The 7675-nt window shown below is 48.9% G+C and overlaps 1 protein-coding gene across 1 annotated transcript in view; it reads left to right on the top strand.

The window, feature by feature from the left end:
• The window catches only part of LOC124008916 (netrin-1-like), a 24318-nt gene extending 23935 nt beyond the window's left edge, over nt 1-383 (top strand). The window contains exon 7 of the mRNA XM_046320517.1: nt 1-383. This exon is cut by the window's left edge and continues 1488 nt beyond it. The gene's annotated coding sequence lies outside the window, so the exon portion shown is untranslated.
• Nucleotides 384-7675: the final 7292 nt, after the last annotated feature.

Below are 7675 nucleotides of genomic sequence, written 5' to 3' on the forward strand. Positions count from 1 at the left end.
TGCTTTTTTCTTCTTCATGTAATACAGTACTGTACAAATACTGTACAAATAACTGATTATCCCTTTATGCTTGTAATACCACTTAAGTTCAGAGTTCCTTTCAGTGGCACACAAACACTGGGTTGACTAACACACACTTGTTCATGTTCACTGAGCCACATATTCTATGGGTTGAGCCATGCAGCCACATTCAAGGACAATGACACCAACAAACTGCCATTTAGTGAAAAGCTGAGTTGTTATAAAATAGAATATGACCCTCAGATAGAGCATGATGAATCCTACCACAGATATTTATAACTAGAAACATAGAACTAAAAAACATCTGTCATATGTAATGTCATGGGGGTTCTGTTTTGGTCCAGAACATGAATATAGCACCATGGCCCAGGGGAGAGGGGGTGAGGGGTGAGGAGGGGGAGAGGGGGTGAGGGGTGAGGAGGGGAAGAAGGGTGAGAGGTAAGGATAAGGAGGGGGAGGGTGAGGAGGGGAAGGGGTAAGGGTGAGGGGTGTGAGGGGACCCCACACACGCTGAGGGAGGGAGGGAGGAAGAGAGGGGGAGTTTGTGTGCATGTATTTTTGTCTAGGAGGTGAGAGAAAGTGAATGCAAGAAAGAAAGTAAGAAAAAAAGAAAAAAAAAAAAAAGAGAGAGAGAGAGAGAGAGAGAGAGAGAGAGAGAGAGAGAGAGAGAGAGAGAGAGAGAGAGAGAGAACGCGAGAAAGAAAGAGAGAGAGAGAGAGAACGCGAGAAAGAAAGAGAGAGAGGGTTGGGGGAGGCGGGAGAGGGGTGAGGAGGGTGAGGGGTGAGGAGGGGAAGGGGTAAGGTTGAGGGGTGTGAGGGGATTTGTCAAGTGTCATGTTGTTGTGCTAGCTGTGATTGAAAATAAAAGGAGAAAAAATAGCCTTGCTGACTGATGACCTCTGTAGGGGACCCCACACACACTGAGGGAGGGAGGGTGTTGGGCGAGAGAGGAGAGAGAGATATATATATATGTATACAGAGAGAGAGATAGAAAAATATAGAAAAATATAGAAAGAGAGAAAGATATAGTGAAAATAGAGATAGATAGAAAGATATATGTATATATATATAGAGAGAGGGAGATAGAAAAAGAGAGAGAGAAAGAGAGCGAGAGAGAAAGAGAGAGAGAAAGAGAGAGAGAGAGAGAGAGAGAGAGAGAGAGAGAGAGAGAGAGAGAGAAGGGCAGCTAGTGAAGAACAAACACCATTGCAAATAATACAACCCATATTTATTTATTTTCCCTTTTGTACTTTAACTATTTGCACATCATTACAACACTGTATATAGACATACTATGACATTTGAAATGGCTTGTGTGAGTGTAATATTTGCTGTTCACTTTTTATTTAACTTTTGTTTATCAATTTCACTTGCTTTGGCAATGTAAACACATGCTTCCCATGCCAATAAAGCCAATGAATTGGATTGAATGGAGAGAGAGAGAGAGAGAGAGAGAGAGAGAGAGAGAGAGAGAGAGAGAGAGAGAGAGAGAGAGAGAGAGAGAGAGAGAGAGAGAGAGAGAGAGAGAGAGAGAGAGAGAGAGAGAGAGAGAGAGAGAGAGAGAGAGAGAGAGAGAGAGAGAGAGAGAGAGAGAGAGAGAGGGCGAGAGAGAGAGAGAGAGAGAGAGAGAGAGAGAGAGAGAGAGAGAGAGAGAGAGAGAGAGAGAGAGAGAGAGAGAGAGAGAGAGAGAGATAGAGAGAGAGAGAGAGAAGAGAGAGAGAGAGAGAGAGAGAGAGAGAGAGAGAGAGAGAGAGAGAGAGAGAGAGAGAGAGAGAGAGAGAGAGGGGGGGGGTTTGGGCGAGATAGTGATGCACATGCTCAGTTTTTCCAGGAAGCACCTGTCAGCAGCAGTCTTCACAGTTGAACCCCTGACCACAGTGAGTTTGATCAGAAAACTACCAGAGCTCGCGCGCGCGCACACACACACACACACACACACACACACACACACACACACACACACACACACACACACACACACACACACACACACACACACACTTGAATGCACACACACACACACACACACACACACACACACACACACACACACACACACACACACACACACACACACACACACACACACACACACACACACACACACACACACACACACACACACAAAATACACATACATTTACAAGTGAATAGCACTGAGAACACAAGCTATTGTAAGCTTACAGCATCTTGTTTTACGGTTTATTCTGACAAGCTTTTCAGTACAGTTTGTAAACGTTGTATACAATGCAAATTGGGCCCGATTCAGACTTTCCTGCACGATTATTATACTTATTTCCTGCACATGATTATTATACATATTTCCTGCGCATGATTATTATACTTATTTCCTGCACATGATTATTATACTTATTTCCTGCACATGATTATTATACTTATTTCCTGCACATGATTATTATACTTATTTCCTGCACATGATTATTATACTTATTTCCTGCACATGATTATTATACTTATTTCCTGCGCATGATTATTATACTTATTTCCTGCACATGATTATTATACTTATTTCCTGCACATGATTATTATACTTATTTCCTGCACATGATTATTATACTTATTTCCTGCACATGATTATTATACTTATTTCCTGCACATGATTATTATACTTATTTCCTGCACATGATTATTATACTTATTTCCTGCGCATGATTATTATACTTATTTCCTGCACATGATTTTTCCTTATGATCCATAGAGATGTTAAACCAGTCATTTGGAAGCAAACTGAACATCAGATGCAAATGTATTGCGTCCCTTTACCACAGTGAAGTAGGCTTTAAAGTGCCATTATTCCAATGTTCTATTGTGTGCCCTCATAATTTGCATGGATGAAATGTGGAGACCCAAGCTAGAGGAACTCAGGAACCACACGTAGCAGTTTAAGCCTGGAGCCTGGCTCACTGTTCAAGATGACTGGACCGTTGTCATACAGTTCCATAATTAGTGAGGATTAGAGTAGATTTCTAGGTCTATTGTTTAACCCCTATTGAACACTTTTTTCCACCTTCCAATATTTTGTGGATTTGAACTTGAATATGGCAACTTTCAATATATGTAGCACGTAAAGGCTCTCAAATTGTCACGTTCTGACCTTAGTTCCTTTGTTTTGTCTTTTGTTTTAGTATGCTCAGGGCATGAGTTGGGTGGGTTGTCTATGTTAGTTTTTCTATGATTTTCTATTTCTGTGTTTGGCCTGGTATGGTTCTCAATCAGAGGCAGCTGTAAATCTTTGACCCTGATTGAGAACCATATTTAGGTAGCCTGTTTTCAATTGTGTTTTGTGGGTGGTTATTTTTAGTTTTTGTGTGTCTGCACCAGACAGAACTGTTTCGGTTGTTTCTCTGTTGTTTGTTATTCAGTGTTAATTTTTTTCCATTAAATAAGATGAACACATACCACGCTGCGCTTTGGTTCTCTCCTTCTTCCACCGACGACAACCGTTACAGAACCACCCACCAAGAAAGGACCAAGCAGCGTGGTGACGGGCAGCAGCGGCCGGAATCGCAAGACTCCTGGACATGGGAGGAGATTTTGGACGGCAAGGGACCCTGTGCACAGGCTGGGGAATATCGCCGCCCCAAGGCTGAGCTGGAGGCAGCGAAAGCTGAGAGGCGGTGGTAATGAAGCAGCGTGGCGGCGTGGTTGGAAGCCCGAGAGGCAGCCCCAAAAATGCATTTGGGTGGGGCACACGGGGAGTGTGGCTAAGTCAGGTAGGAGACCTGCGCCAACTCCCCGTGCTTATCGTGGAGAGAGAGGGACCGGGCAGGCACCGTGTTATGCCGTGAGGCGCACAGTGTCCCCGGTGCGGTACATTACAGCGCCTCGTATCGGCCGGGCTAGAGTGGGCATCAAGCCAGGTGCCATGAAGCCGGCTCAGCACATCTGGTCTCCAGTGCGTCTCCTCGGGCCGGTGTACATGGCACCAACCCTACGCATCGTGTCCCCGGTTCGCCAGCACAGCCCAGTGCGGGTTATTACACCTCTGGCCTGGCTACGGGGAGGATTCAACCAGGTAGGGTTGGGCAGGCTCGGTGCTCGAGACCTCCAGTGCGGCTCCACGGTCCGGTCTATCCGGTGCCGCCTCCACGCACCAGCCCTCCGGTGGCAGCAGGCTGTCTCTCTGTCTCCTTCCTACAGGTGCTCCCACCTGTCCAGCGCTGCCAGAGCCTTCCTCCTGCCCAGAGCTGCCAGAGTCTCCCATCTGTCCTGAGCCGCCAGAGTCTCCCGTATGTCCTGAGCCGCCAGAGTCTCCCGTCTGTCCTGAGCCGCCAGAGTCTCCCGTCTGTCCTGAGCCGCCAGAGTCTCCCTGTCTTCCTGAGCCGCCAGAGTCTGCCATCTGTCCTGAGCCGCCAGAGTCTCCCGTCTGGCCTGAGCCGCCAGGGTCCCCCATCTGTTCTGAGCCGCCAGAGTCGTCAGTCTGTCCTGAGCCGCCAGAGCCGCCAGTCTGTCCTGAGCCGTCAGTCAGCCAGGAGCTGCCAGAGCCGTCAGTCAGCCAGGAGCTGCCAGAGCCGTCAGTCAGCCAGGAGCTGCGAGAATTGCCCTTCACTCCGGAGCTGCCGGAGTCTCCCGACCGTCCGGTGCTGCCGGAATCTCCCGTCCGTCCGGTGCTGCCGGAATCTCCCGTCCATTCGGAACCCGTGGCTTGGGTCCCCAGTGCGAGGTTGGCGGCGAGGGTCGCTGCTCTTAAGAGGCCACGGAGGTGGGTAGAGAGGTGGAGAAGGACTATGGTGGAGTGGGGTCCACATCCCGCACCAGAGCCGCCACCGCGGACAGACACTCACCCAGACCCTCCCCTATAGGTTTAGGTTTAGGTTTTGCGGCCAGAGTTCGCACCTTGGGGGGGGGTATTAATGTCACGTTCTGACCTTAGTTCCTTTGTTTTGTCTCTTGTTTTAGTATTCTCAGGGCATGAGTTGGGTGGGTTGTCTATGTTAGTTTTTCTACGATTTTCTATTTCTTTGTTTGGCCTGGTATGGTTCTCAATCAGAGGCAGCTGTCAATCGTTGTCCCTGATTGAGAACCATATTTAGGTAGCCTGTTTTCCATTGTGTTTTGTGGGTGGTTATTTTCAGTCTTTGTGTGTCTGCACCAGACAGAACTGTTTCGGTTGTTTCTTTGTTGTTTGTTATTCAGTGTTCAGTTTTTTCCATTAAATAAGATGAACACTTACCACGCTGCGCTTTGGTCCTCTCCTTCTTTCACCGACGACAACCGTTACACAAATCCTGTTTTTTTAGTGATTGACACATACTGGAACCGGAAGGTTCGCTCTACCTTATTCATGGTTTCCTCGCATGTAAAGGTAGTGGAATTAAGTCAAGGCCAGAATACTACAAGCATACCTGTAAACATATCTCTGCCACACCTTAATTTCCTTGATCTCCACCCCAAATGAATAGCAGGTGAATATCATGCTATTGTCATGAATACGCTTAGAGAAACGTGCATAGAAAAAGGAATTGCGATCTAGTTACACCGCTTAATTCAGGTCGGAATTCCGCCCATACTGACAAAACTATAAACGCAAAGCAAACATACAAGCTCTTCACAAGAGGGATGGTAGCAAGTGTACTGTAAGTTTAGCCCCTACACATGTATACAAACACTCACACACACTAGTAGGCTGTGTGTGTGAGATGATCTACTGCATGGTGTGTAACTGCCTTTGTGTGTGTGTCGAGTGGTGCCAAGTTTACTGCCTGCCTGGGAGAAATACTTTTATGAGACATGAGGTCTGCACCGCAGCCAGAGCCAAAGTTTAACTAGACCTCCTGGAAACTCTCTCGCTCTCTCGCTCTCTCTCCCTCTCTCGGTCTCTCTCTCCCTCCTTCTTTCTCCTTATTCCCTCCTCTCTCCACCTGTCTTTTCTCACCCCTCTCTCTTTTCTCACACAAATACGTACATTCTCAGAACTCCAACATCCATGTCCAAGTTCAACGAGGTGTGGCTTTCGCTCTCCCTCCCGCTCTCTCACACACATACACACAGCTTCTGTTAACCTGAGAGGGCGAGGTCAATCCCTTTGATTCGCTGCCCACATGCCTTCCATATGGACATGCTGTGGCCACGGCACCCCCCCCCCCCTCAAGATTAGGACTAATCAAGTGTGCCTCGACTTTGGCCAACTCCAATGCCCTCTCATTCACCCATCCCCCCTCTCTACCCCCACCTTTTTGGTCACCAGGCGCCTCTCTCTGCCCATCCCTCCCCCTTGCCTATCCTTAGCCCCGTCCAACCCACTCCTACCTATCCTTAGCCTTGTCCAACCCACCCTTACCTATCCTTAGCCCTGTCAAACCCACCCCTACCTATCCTTAGCCTTGTCCAACCCACCCACCCCTACCTAGCCTTAGCCTTGTCCAACCCACCCTACCTATTCTTAGCCTTGTCCAACCCACCCTTACCTATCCTTCACCCTGTCCAACCCACTCCTGCCTATCCTTTGCCCTGTCCAACCCACCCCTACCTATCCTTAGCCTTGTCCAACCCACCCCCTTACCTATCCTTTGTCCTTGTCCAACCCACCCTTACCTATCCTTAGCCCTGCCCAACCCCTCCTCCTACCTATCCTATTTGCCCTGTCCAACCCATCCTTAGCCCTTACCTATCCTTAGCCCTGTCCAACCCACCCTTACCTATCCTTAGCCCTGCCCAACCCACTCCTACCTATCCTTTGTCCCGTCCAACCCACCCTTACCTATCCTTAGCCCTGTCCAACCCACCCTTACCTATCCTTAGCCCTGTCCAACCCACCCTTACCTATCCTTAGCCCCGTCCAACCCACCCTTACCTATCCTTAGCCCTGTCCAACCCACCCTTACCTATCCTTAGCCCTGTCCAACCCACCCTTACATATCCTTAGCCCCGTCCAACCCACCCTTACCTATCCTTAGCCCCATCCAACCCACCCTTACCTATCCTTAGCCCTGTCCAACCCACCCTTACCTATCCTTAGCCCTGTCCAACCCACCCTTACCTATCCTTAGCCCTGTCCAACCCACCCTACCTATCCTTAGCCCAGTCCAACCCACCCTTACCTATCCTTAGCCCTGTCCAACCCACTCCTACCTATCCTTAGCCCGTCCAACCCACCCTTACCTATCCTTAGCCCTGTCCAACCCACCCTTACCTATCCTTAGTCCTGGTCGTGGTACATTTCACCTCCCCTCCACCCTAGAGATACTATAGTCCTGTTTATCCTCTGAAACCTTTGGTCATGGATGTCTGTTTCCTCTCTATTATTCAGACACACAGCTCCACTCTGATGTATTTGTAGTCTGCAATGGGAACCTTATTTTGGCAGTCGCAGGGTTAGTGGGGACAGGTGATTTACGACACCGGGGGCCTTAGGGGAGGGCAAGGGTTCCGCGTTTCTTTGTTTCTAAGCGCGGTCTGGATGTTGTTATGGCAGGCACACACACACGCCATGTAGTGGGCTTCCCGGAACGTTCTGAGACTGTCGGAATGCGTGGTGGGAGTGGGAGAGAGTGAGAAGGGATCGGTAGGCCGGGGTAGGTGGGATTAGGGATCAAAAGGCAGCGGGAGGGGGGAGAGGTAACATTAGCCTACCCTGCCCAGGTGGTGCGGCACTGGGGTCTGAAAGGAGACCCCCAGCTGGGGTGGTTGCGGT

Source organism: Oncorhynchus gorbuscha, linkage group LG21 (genome assembly GCF_021184085.1).
Source record: "Oncorhynchus gorbuscha isolate QuinsamMale2020 ecotype Even-year linkage group LG21, OgorEven_v1.0, whole genome shotgun sequence".
NCBI lineage: Eukaryota > Metazoa > Chordata > Actinopteri > Salmoniformes > Salmonidae > Oncorhynchus > Oncorhynchus gorbuscha.